The sequence below is a fragment of the Lampetra planeri genome, chromosome 76, assembly GCF_965212315.1.
Source record: "Lampetra planeri chromosome 76, kcLamPlan1.2.h2, whole genome shotgun sequence".
NCBI lineage: Eukaryota > Metazoa > Chordata > Hyperoartia > Petromyzontiformes > Petromyzontidae > Lampetra > Lampetra planeri.
Genome location: NC_136181.1, coordinates 1,125,115 through 1,137,372, shown reverse-complemented (window position 1 = coordinate 1,137,372; position 12,258 = coordinate 1,125,115).

Below are 12,258 nucleotides of genomic sequence, written 5' to 3'. Positions count from 1 at the left end.
GCCTCATTGGCCTCTCCCCTCATGGCTTCTGTGACCACCACAGTGGCTAAACGGGGGCTCTGGACGGGTGCGAGGGGCTGGTAACCCCTCCACCCTCAATTTATTACCACAAAACTACGAATTAAACATAAATCTGTAGCAAATAAGCTTGTGCCGGAGGCCCCGGTGGGACAGGCGTCTATGACGTCTCCTGACCAAAACTCAATTGGCGGAGCCAGGAGATTGAATCTTCACCCTCGGGGCTCCTTCAGAAACAATGAAAAGCCACTACGGATGGCCACATGGAATGTTTGAACGCTCACTGCGGAGGAGAGGCTGCCACTCCTTTGTCGGGAGCTGGACCGGTACCGCCTGGATCTCTGTGGCATTCAGGAGGTCCGGTGGACCGGTTCTGGCTCCTGCCACCATGAGGGTGGACAGTCCTCTACTCGGGGCAGGAGACTGCCAAACAACAGGGTGTGGCTCTTCTTTTGAACAAAAGAATGAAGGGGGCGTGGGAGCGTGGCGGTGAGGTGTGGGAAGCTGTAAGCCCCAGGATACTTTGGGCTCGCCTTCCCATCAACCGGAGGCGAGGAGTGGTGGTCGTGGTTACTTATGCCCCCACCGAAGACGAACATCTGTGGAGGGATGCAGGCAAAGCCGATGAGTCAGATGCCTTCTATGACCTCCTGTCACAGGTGCTGGCTAAAGTGGCCATTTGGGACAGAGTCATCTTGTTGGGTGACTTCAATGCCCGAGTTGGTCATGATTCTGGCACCTGGTCTGGAGTGATTGGAAGGCATGGGCCAGATCAGCTCAATAACAGACCGCGTTCCACTCACTGGCATTGACTATATATCTTGTATTCTCCGCAGGGAATGGATTCTTTGCTCCGCTGCAAGTCTCCTTTCACTACTCTCCCATTGACATATTTCGTTGCTTCCTCTTAGTATCTTTCACACGACGGTCAATGGTACGGTGTATAGCGGATTGTATAATAATAAATAGTATAAAATTGTAATGCTTAATACAATGTACAAAGTAATATATAGTATCGTAATTGTATAGTGAATATACAGCAATGTGATATACATTAGGGTGGGTAAAATAATACATAGTGTAATATTACAATGTATAAGGTATAGGGGTGGTGTATAGCAATACAGTATATAATTTAATGTTGGGTTTGTCTACGGCAGTATATAGTACGGTGTAGACTCGTGTGATGTAAGAGAATAAAGTTTAGCTGGAAGCATATTATATTTTTTGCGACGTAGAATTGTAATGTATTACTTACTGTTAGTAGCTCAGCTTATTGGAGAGTATATTTAGTATACTGATGATACTATGTAGTTTATACTTTAGTTGTTTACGTGGTGGTTTAGTTACTGCAGCTACATACTATTAACATTCTTTCCCTTTATTAATGTTATCCCTATCCCCTCCCTTTGATGCTGCTAATCCTGCATAATGCACGGGCATAATGACTTTAAACCCCTCGCCAAACCTCCTACGCATTTCACAAGTAGTACTAATCGCATATCTGCATTTCCCATAAATATGCTAATTTCCTCTTGATATGCAAATTATTTTGTCAAGGCGCTCTTCGCCCCTCCATCCCAGCTTAAATAGTCGCTCCAAGCCTGGGGCGTGTCTTTCAGACTCTGTCTTCTCGACAGACCTGTTCTCCACCTGAGGACGGCTGCTTGCGTTGTGGCCGAAACGTCGTGAGAATTATTTTATTATGTTTTATTTTTATTATTTTATTATTTCCATTCTACATGACTTTACCGAAAGAACCAAGAAGAAGGTAGGAGGCTGCTAGATTTTTGTGCAGCCCATGGGCTTGTAATTACCAACACGCTCTTCTGGCATCGGCGCATCCACACAACATCATGTATGCATGCCGGGTCCAAGCAAGAACATCTGCTGGACTACATAGTGACGGACCAGCGGATGCGAGCCCATGTCCTTGACACCAGGACCTACCGTGGAGCTGATCTGCCCTCTGACCATCGACTAGTCATCTGTAAAATGCGCCTGCCATTCTTCCACTCCAGTGGTGGGTGTACACCCAGGACCCCATTCCAACCTAAAGTGGCCTGGTCTCAGTTAGCTGATGAAAGTTGCAAGCGAGAATTTCATCATCGCTTGCAGCTGGGTTTGGCATCGTCCCCCACTCCTCCTGATGTCGAGGGTAAATGGGCGAGGTTTAGGACTGTGACTCATGCAGCGGCAATGGCTGCTTTGGGTACGCGGTCCAGACCTCCCCAGAATTCCTTGCTGACAGAAGAGGTGTTCAGGTTAATTGAGAAAAAGCGACAGGCCCACTCTCATCGGCTACAGCATCCCACGTCAGAGAATGAGGAGGTTTACCGCAGCCTTCGCTCGGAGGTTCGGAGAGCCGTAAGGCGCTGCAAGGATGGGTCGTGGTCACGGGTTGCTGAGGAGATGGAGTCTGCCTCAGTGGTCCGCGATCAGAAATCACTATTTAATTCCATCAAAAAAGTAACCTGCAGCACCACACCTATTACATAATTAGGGGAAAAAACGGTGATCCAATCTCCGACCCCCAGGAACAGGTTTGCAGATTTGCTGAGCATTTCTGTGAGGTCCTGGGGGAGGGGAAATCCCTCAGCCAGGAAAACATCATGGCACAAAGTGGGGATAACCCTGCTGAGGCTGCGGTGCCTCAAATATTGGAAGAGGTCACCCTTTGTGAGTGGCTGGCTGAGGTGCCATCTGTTGAGGAAGTAATGAAGCCGATCCGGAGTCTGAGACTAGGAAAGGAAACTGGGCAGAGATGATCTCCCAAGCGCAATGCTCATGGAGGGTGGCGTTTGTGCACAGACTGCCCTACATGGCATCATAACAACAGGCTGGACCACTGGACGGGTTCCGCAGGATTGGAAGGATGCCCTGGTGGTCCTCCTCTTTAAGAAGGGGGACCGCACAGACTGTAACAACTACAGGGGCATCCCATTCCTCAGATTGCCGGGAAAGGTCCTGGCAAGGATTATTCAACATCGCCTTGCTAGGCACGCTGAGGAGAGGCTTGCGGAGCCCCAAGGCGGTTTCAGGAAAGGGCGGTCCTGCACTTGATGCCATATTTTATGTCCGTCTGCTACAGCAGAGGTGTAGGGAATTCCAACAAGACCTACATCTCTGCTTTATTGACTTGGTCAAGGCCGATGATACCATCAGTAGGCCTGGGCTCTGGGTTGTTCTTCGTGCTTTCGGAGTCCCTGACCCTCTGCTCACGATCATTAAGGACCTTCATGATGGTGAGCGGGCCCAGGTAAAACTGCGTGGCCGGGAGTCAGAGCCATTCCCTGTACACCTTGGGGTGCGACAGGGATGTCCTCTGGCTCCCACATTATTTAAAATCTATTTTGACCACGTAGTTCGTGAAGCCTTCAATAGCCATACCGGGGGAATTTCAATTTGGTACAGATATAATGGGAGGCTGATCGACGCCCGGGTGCGATCAAGAGATGGCTCCCTATTGGTCAACCACGTTATGTATGCTGATGATTTGGTAATAGCTGCTCATTCAGAAGAAGAGTTGGAGACACTGCTACTGAGACTGGAGCGTGCCACTAAGAGGTGGGGCCTTACCATCAGCCCCACCAAAACTAAGCACCTACCTGGGTATTTTGTACCATCGGACACTCCACCCCCACAAGTCCCAATCAGTGATGGGGCAGTAGTGGAGAGAGTGGAGAGTTTCCCATACCTGGGCAGTGTGCTTATGACCGGCTCCAGTTTAACAGCAGAGGTCTCACTCCGAATCAGTCGAGCGGCAATATATTTTCATCGGTTGCGTAACGCTGTGTGGAAGCTACCTGGTCTGTGGCTCCGCACGTAGCTTCAGGTCTTCTCGGCCACGGTCATTCCCTCCCTTCTCTACGCTTGCGAAACGTGGACCCCCCTAATGGAGCATCTTCGCCGGTTGGAAACATTTAGGCTGGCCTGCCTACGATCCATCCTGGGTTTAACCAGGCTGGATTGTGTGAGGAGCTCACAAATCCTTGAAAGATCTGGGCAAAGTCCCATCGGTGAGCTCCTCCGGCAGGCAAGGCTGCGTTGGCTGGGTAATGTAGCCCGTATGCCCAGCCACCGCATGCCTAAACAGCTTTTGTTCGGCCGGATCGAGGGGGCTAAACGGGCGCGGCACGGGCTAGAGAAGAGATGGAGTGATGTGGTGCAGGAGGACGTGGAGCTGAGTGGACTTGCAGATGACTGATACCAGCGGTGTCAAGATCGGCCTCTGTGGAGGAGGCTCGTGAAGGACGCTACTGGGCAGTTGGAGGCAGTCGCCCTCCAACAACAACGGAGGGCGGAGGAGCGACGCTCACAACAACGAGCGTAGCGCCGGGTGGCTAAAGCACAGCAAGTTGGTACAGTAGGGGGCACAGGTGGTGCATCAGCCAGTCATCTCGGTCATCTCGGTCAGTCGACCCGTGGCACCTGGGTCTGCCCGTCATCTCCTGCCAGCGGGCGTTCAACACTTCACGTGGCCTCAAGGTGCACATGGCCTGGCACAAGCGTCGTGATGACGTCACCGCCACTTAGTGGCGAATGGCGGTTGTTGTTGTTGTGTGTGTGAGTCTGAAAGTGTGAGTGTGTGAGTCTGAGAGTGTGAGAGTGAGTGTATGTGTGTGAGTCTGAGAGTGTGAGAGTGAGTGTATGTGTGTGTGTGTGAGTCTGAGAGTGTGAGGGTGAGTGTGTGTTAGTCTGAGAGTGTGAGAGTGAGTGAGTGTGTGTGTGAGTCTGAGAGTGAGTGTATGTGTGAGTCTGAGTGTGTGAGAGTGAGTGTGTGTGTGAGTCTGAAAGTGTGAGTGTGTGTGAGTCTGAGAGTGTGAGAGTGAGTTTGTGTGTGTGAGTCTGAGAGTGTGAGAGTGAGTTTGTGTGTGTGAGTCTGGATTGTGTGAGGAGCTCACAAATCCTTGAAAGATCTGGGCAAAGTCCCATCGGTGAGCTCCTCCGGCAGGCAAGGCTGCGTTGGCTGGGTAATGTAGCCCGTATGCCCAGCCACCGCATGCCTAAACAGCTTTTGTTCGGCCGGATCGAGGGGGCTAAACGGGCGCGGCACGGGCTAGAGAAGAGATGGAGTGATGTGGTGCAGGAGGACGTGGAGCTGAGTGGACTTGCAGATGACTGGTACCAGCGGTGTCAAGATCGGCCTCTGTGGAGGAGGCTCGTGAAGGACGCTACTGGGCAGTTGGAGGCAGTCGCCCTCCAACAACAACGGAGGGCGGAGGAGCGACGCTCACAACAACGAGCGTAGCGCCGGGTGGCTAAAGCACAGCAAGTTGGTACAGTAGGGGGCACAGGTGGTGCATCAGCCAGTCATCTCGGTCATCTCGGTCAGTCGACCCGTGGCACCTGGGTCTGCCCGTCATCTCCTGCCAGCGGGCGTTCAACACTTCACGTGGCCTCAAGGTGCACATGGCCTGGCACAAGCGTCGTGATGACGTCACCGCCATATAGTGGCGAATGGCGGTTGTTGTTGTTGTGTGTGTGAGTCTGAAAGTGTGAGTGTGTGAGTCTGAGAGTGTGAGAGTGAGTGTATGTGTGTGAGTCTGAGAGTGTGAGAGTGAGTGTATGTGTGTGTGAGTCTGAGAGTGTGAGGGTGAGTGTGTGTTAGTCTGAGAGTGTGAGAGTGAGTGAGTGTAGGACTGGGCTCTGGGTTGTTCTTCGTGCTTTCGGAGTCCCTGACCCTCTGCTCACGATCATTAAGGACCTTCATGATGGTGAGCGGGCCCGGGTAAAACTACGTGGCCGGGAGTCGGAGCCTTTCCCTGTACACCTTGGGGTGCGACAGGGATGTCCTCTGGCTCCCACATTATTTAACATCTATTTCGACTGCGTAGTTCGTGAAGCCTTCAATAGCTGTACCGGGGGAATTACCATTTGGTACAGATATAATGGGAGGCTGATCGACGCCCGGGTGCGATCAAGGGATGGCTCCCTATTGGTCAACCACGTTATGTATGCCGATGATTTGGTAATAGCTGCTCATTCAGAAGAGGAGTTGGAGACGCTGCTGCTGAGACTGGAGTGTGCCACTAAGAGGTGGGGCCTTACCATCAGCCCCACCAAAACTGAGCACCTGCCTGGGTATTTTGTACCATCGGGCACTCCGCCCCCACATTTTCCAATCGGTGATGGGGCAGTTGTGGAGAGAGTAGAGAGTTTCCCATACCTGGGCAGTGTGCTCATGACCGGCTCCAGTTTATCAGCAGAGGTCTCACTCCGAATCAGTCGAGCGGCAATATCTTTTCATCGGTTGCGTAACGCTGTGTGGAAGCTACCTGGTCTGTCGCTCCGCACGAAGCTTCAGGTCTTCTCGGCCACGGTCATTCCCTCCCTTCTCTACGCTTGCGAAACGTGGACCCCCCTAGTGGAGCATCTTCGCCGGTTGGAAACATTTAGGCTGGCCTGCCTACGATCCATCCTGGGTTTAACCAGGCTGGATTGTGTGAGGAGCTCACAAGTCCTTGAAAGATCTGGGCAAAGTCCCATCAGTGAGCTCCTCCGGCAGGCAAGGCTGCGTTGGCTGGGTCATGTAGCCCGCATGCCCAGCCACCGCATGCCTAAACAGCTTTTGTTCGGCCGGATCGAGGGGGCTAAACGGGCGCGGCACGGGCTAGAGAAGAGATGGAGTGATGTGGTACAGGAGGACGTGGAGCTGAGTGGACTTGCCGATGACTGGTACCAGCGGTGTCAAGATCGGCCTCAGTGGAGGAGGCTCGTGAAGGACGCTACTGGGCAGTTGGAGGCAGTCGCCCTCCAACAACAACGGAGGGCGGAGGAGCGACGCTCACAACAACGAGCGGAGCGCCGGGTGGCTAAAGCACAGCAAGTTGGCACAGTAGGGGGCACAGGTGGTGCATCAGCCAGTCATCTCGGTCATCTCGGTCAGTCGACCCGTGGCACCTGGGTCTGCCCCGTGACCTCCTGCCAGCGGGCGTTCGACACTTCACGTGGCCTCAAGGTGCACATGGCCTGGCACAAGCGTCGTGGTGACGTCACCGCCACTTAGTGGCGAATGGCGGTTGTTGTTGTTGTGTGAGTCTGAGAGTGTGAGAGTGAGTGTATGTGTGAGTCTGAGTGTGTGAGAGTGAGTGTGTGTGTGAGTCTGAGAGTGTGAATGTGTGTGAGTCTGAGAGTGTGAGAGTGAGTTTGTGTGTGTGAGTCTGAGAGTGTGAGAGTGAGTTTGTGTGTGTGAGTCTGGATTGTGTGAGGAGCTCACAAATCCTTGAAAGATCTGGGCAAAGTCCCATCGGTGAGCTCCTCCGGCAGGCAAGGCTGCTTTGGCTGGGTAATGTAGCCCGTATGCCCAGCCACCGCATGCCTAAACAGCTTTTGTTCGGCCGGATCGAGGGGGCTAAACGGGCGCGGCACGGGCTAGAGAAGAGATGGAGTGATGTGGTACAGGAGGACGTGGAGCTGAGTGGACTTGCCGATGACTGGTACCAGCGGTGTCAAGATCGGCCTCAGTGGAGGAGGCTCGTGAAGGACGCTACTGGGCAGTTGGAGGCAGTCGCCCTCCTACAACAACGGAGGGCGGAGGAGCGACGCTCACAACAACGAGCGGAGCGCCGGGTGGCTAAAGCACAGCAAGTTGGTACAGTAGGGGGCACAGGTGGTGCATCAGCCAGTCATCTCGGTCATCTCGGTCAGTCGACCCGTGGCACATGGGTCTGCCCCGTGACCTCCTGCCAGCGGGCGTTCGACACTTCACGTGGCCTCAAGGTGCACATGGCCTGGCACAAGCGTCGTGGTGACGTCACCGCCACTTAGTGGCGAATGGCGGTTGTTGTCTGAGAGTGAGTGTGTGTGTGGGTCTGAGAGTGTGAGAGTGAGTGTGTGTGTGAGTCTGAGAGTGTGAGTGTGTGTGAGTCTGAGAGTGTGAGAGTGAGTTTGTGTGTGTGAGTCTGAGAGTGTGAGAGTGTGTGTGTGTGTGAGTCTGAGAGTGAGTGTGTGTGTGGGTCTGAGAGTGTGACAGTGAGTGTGTGTGTGAGAGTGAGTGTGTGAGAGTGAGTGTGAGAGTCTGAGAGTGAGTGTGTGTGTGGGTCTGAGAGTGTGAGAGTGAGTGTGTGTATGTGAGTCTGAGAGTGTGAGAGTGAGTGTGTGTGTGAGTCTGAGAGTGAGTGTGTGTGTGAGTCTGAGAGTGTGAGAGTGAGTGTGTGTGTGTGAGTCTGGGAGTTTGAGAGTGAGTGTATGTGTGTGTGAGTCTGAGAGTGAGTGTGTGTATGTGTGAGTCTGGGAGTGTGAGAGTGAGTGTATGTGTGTGAGTCTGAGAGTGAGTATGTGTGTGTGAGTATGAGAGTGTGAGATGTAAGTTTGTGTGTGAGTCTGAGAGTGTGAGCGTGAGTGTATGTGTGTGAGTCTGAGAGTGAGTGTGTGTGTGAGTCTGAGAGTGTGAGTGTGTGTGTGTGTCTAAGAGTCTGAGAGTGAGTTTATGTGTGTGTGAGTCTTAGTTACCTAGAGTGGTATACAGGTAGGAACAACAGGTTCCACACTGCACACCAGGGATTATTTGTCTGTCTGTCTGTCGTGCATATCCGGAATTCCGCCCACCCATGCACCTCCCCACCGAACACCGAGCTACGCCGCGATTGGTTGACGATGTCGGGGAGTGTGGGGGGGAAGGGTAAACATGGCCATTCATCCAACTGCCCCCCCCCCCTGAACGCCACGCTGTCCAACCAAGTTCCGACCTATTCACTCCGAAGGAACGTGTAACCTACTCATGCCGGCTTTTGTGCCCGCCCTCACAGTCGGGCATATTTGCGGAATACACCAAGCCGCCGTTGACCCCGGCCAGTGACCGAGCAACCCAACGTTACTACCAGTTCCCTCCGCAGGAATGTGATTATAGGTCTCTGGTGAATGTATGGTCTCTATGTGGTGCGTCTATGGGTCTCTGTATGGTGATTTTATGGTTCTCGTTGTGGTTAGTATATAGATCTTTTTTGAGGAGTCTATTCGTCTCTGTGTAATGGGCCTATGGGTCTCTAGACTCACCACACAGAGACACATAGACTCAACACACAGATACTCATATACTCACACATAGAGACCCACAAACTCACACATAGAGATCCATAGTCTCCTCAAACAGACATCCATATACTCACCACACAGAGAATCATAAACTCACCACACAGAGACCCATCGACGTACCACATAGAGAACGATACACCCGTCAGAGACCCATACATAGAGATCCATAGACTCACCACACAGAGACTTATAGACGCACCACCCAGAGATACATAAACTCATACATAGAGTCCCACTGACTCACCATGCAGAGATCCATACACTCATCAGACACCCATAGACAGAGACCCATAGATTCACCACACAGAGACCCACAGACTCACCACACAGAGACAGCGAGACCCATAAACTCAACACATAGGGACCCACAGACTCACCACACAAAGACCCATAGACTCACACAGAGACCCGCAGACTCACCACACAGAGAGCCAGACTCACCAGACAGAGACTCATAGACTCACCACACAGAGACCCATCGGCGCACTACAAAGAGACCGATAGACTTATCACACAGAAACCCATTGACCCATCACACAGAGATCCATAGACTCATCAGAGACCCATAAATAGAGATACATAGACTCACCGCACAGAGATTCATAGACTCATCACACAGAGACATAGAGACCCATTGACTCATACACTCATACATAGATCCCCACAGACTATTCACAGAGAGACACCGAGACCCACTGACTCACAAAAAGACCAATTGACTCAATACACAGATACCCATATACTAATTTATAGAGACCCACAGATTCACACATATAGACCCACAGACTCACCACACAGATTCTCATCAACTCACCACACAGGGACACAGAAACTCATAGACTCACCACACAGAGACCCACTGACTAACCACACAGAGACGCAAAGGCGCATCACACAGAAAGCCATAGACGCACCACAAAAAGATCCCTACACTCATCAGAAACACATAAATAGAGATACATAGACTCCCCACACAGAGACTCACAGACTCACCGCACAGAAACACAGAGACCCATAGGCCCATACATAGAGAACCATAGACTCATACATAGAGACCCACAGACTCACCACGCAGTGACCCAGACACACAGAGACCCATACACTCACCACATAGAGACACATACACTCCTCACGAATTGATGCGTAGACTCACCAGACAGAGACCCACGGACTCAACACACAGATACACATATACTCATACATAGAGACACACAGACTCACACGTAGAGACCCGCAGACTCACCACACAGAGATTCATAGATACCTCACACAGAGATTAATGGACTCATCACACAGAGCCCCATACACTCAACACACAGATAAACATATTCACACATAGAGACCCACATATTCACCACACAAAGACCCATAGACTCACCATACAGAGACCCATAGACTCGTCACAAAGAGACTCAGACTCATGACACAGCGACCCATGGACGCATCACACAGAGATCCATAGACTCATCAGAGACCCATAAATAGAAACCCACAGACTCACCACACAGGGACACAGAGACACATAGACTCATACATAGAGTCTATGGGTCTCTTATTTATGGGTATCTGATGAGTCTGATAAGGACATCGGGTCCGGGGATATTCAGGGTCCTCTGGAGCCATCGCCTCGTCTTCGTCCTTGTCCGGAGCCCTGGCAAGTGTTTTTCTTCTGGTCTCCATACTGGCGAATTATTTAGCCAATTCTGTCGCCAGTTGTAGTGGGTTGTATGGAGACGGAGTTTTCTTAAGGCGGCAACATATTAATTTACCAAAAACTAATAACACATGGGGTCCCTAACACGAAGGGGTAATAGCCCTTTCTACCCGACGACCTGAGAAGGTATAGCCTCCGGGCGAACGTGCCTAGTCACTTGGACCACCTAAACTTAGCCCTCCGGCTAACGGGATCTAGGGGAGGCTGACCCGACCCAGCCAAGGTCCTCGGGTCTCGACCACTGGCCCACTCAGACCCGGCCCGAATAAGGATGTCGGGTCCAGGGATCTTCAGGGTCCTAGTCTTCAGGCGAGCTCTTCGATCTTCGGCTTGACGCTGATTGCCGGAGCCGCTCTGGGGTCCTGCTTTTATGAGGCTCCCAGGGTCACTCCGCCCCTGGCCACGCCCACTCTCTGGAACCTTCTGGAGGGACCTAGATTGTTGCGCAATCCTCCATCCCCAACTGGAGGCCTGGGGTTTTCACCTCCAGTTCCTAACCACCCTCCAGATTGCCTGACCCACCAGTCCTATTTGGTACAGGCCGGACCCTCTATTGCCCCCTGTTGGGCCCTGACTGGAGCTACATATTTTCCAGTAGTGGTGGCGGTGGATTACTCCTGACAATTACCCACCACACGTCTATTGGTCTCTGTGCCATGAGTCTATGAGTATCTTTGTGGTGAGTCTATGGGTCTCTGTGTGATGAGTCTGTGGGTTTTTTTGTGTCCCTGTGTGATGTCTCTGTTGGTCTCTGTGTGGTGTTTCAGCAACCGCATACCTAAACAGCTTTTGTTTGGCCGGATCGAGGGGGCTAAACGGGCGCAGCACGGGCTAGAGAAGAGATGGAGTGATGTGGTACAGGAGGACGTGGAGCTGAGTGGACTTGCCGATGCCCGGTAGCAGCGGTGTCAAGATCGGCCTCAGTGGAGGAGGCTCGTGAAGGACGCTACTGCGCAGTTGGAGGCAGTCGCCCTCCAACAACAACGGAGGGCAGAGAAGCGACGCTCACAACAACGAGCGGAGCGCCGAGTGGCTAAAGCACAGAAAGTTGGCACAGTAAGGGGCACAGGTGGTGCATCAGCCAGTCATCTCAGTCATCTCAGTCAGTCGACCCGTGGCACCTGGGTCTGCCCCGTGAGCTCCTGCCAGCGGGCGTTCGACACTTCACGTGGCCTCAAGGTGCACATGGCCTGGCACAAACGTCGTGGTGACGTCACCACCACTTCGTGGCAAATGGCGGTTGTTGTTGTGTGGTGTGTCTATGAGTGTGTATCCCTGTGTGGTGAGTCTGTGGGTTTCTGTGTGGTGAGTATATGGGTCTATATTCATGGGTCTATGTTTTTTTTGTGATAAGTCTATGGGTCTCTTTGTAGTGAGTCTATGGGTCTCTGTGTGTAGAGTCTAGGCATCTCTGTGTGAGGAGTCTATGGGTTTCTATGTGGTGAGTATCTTTAGTCTCTGTGTAATGAGTCTATGTATCTATATTTATG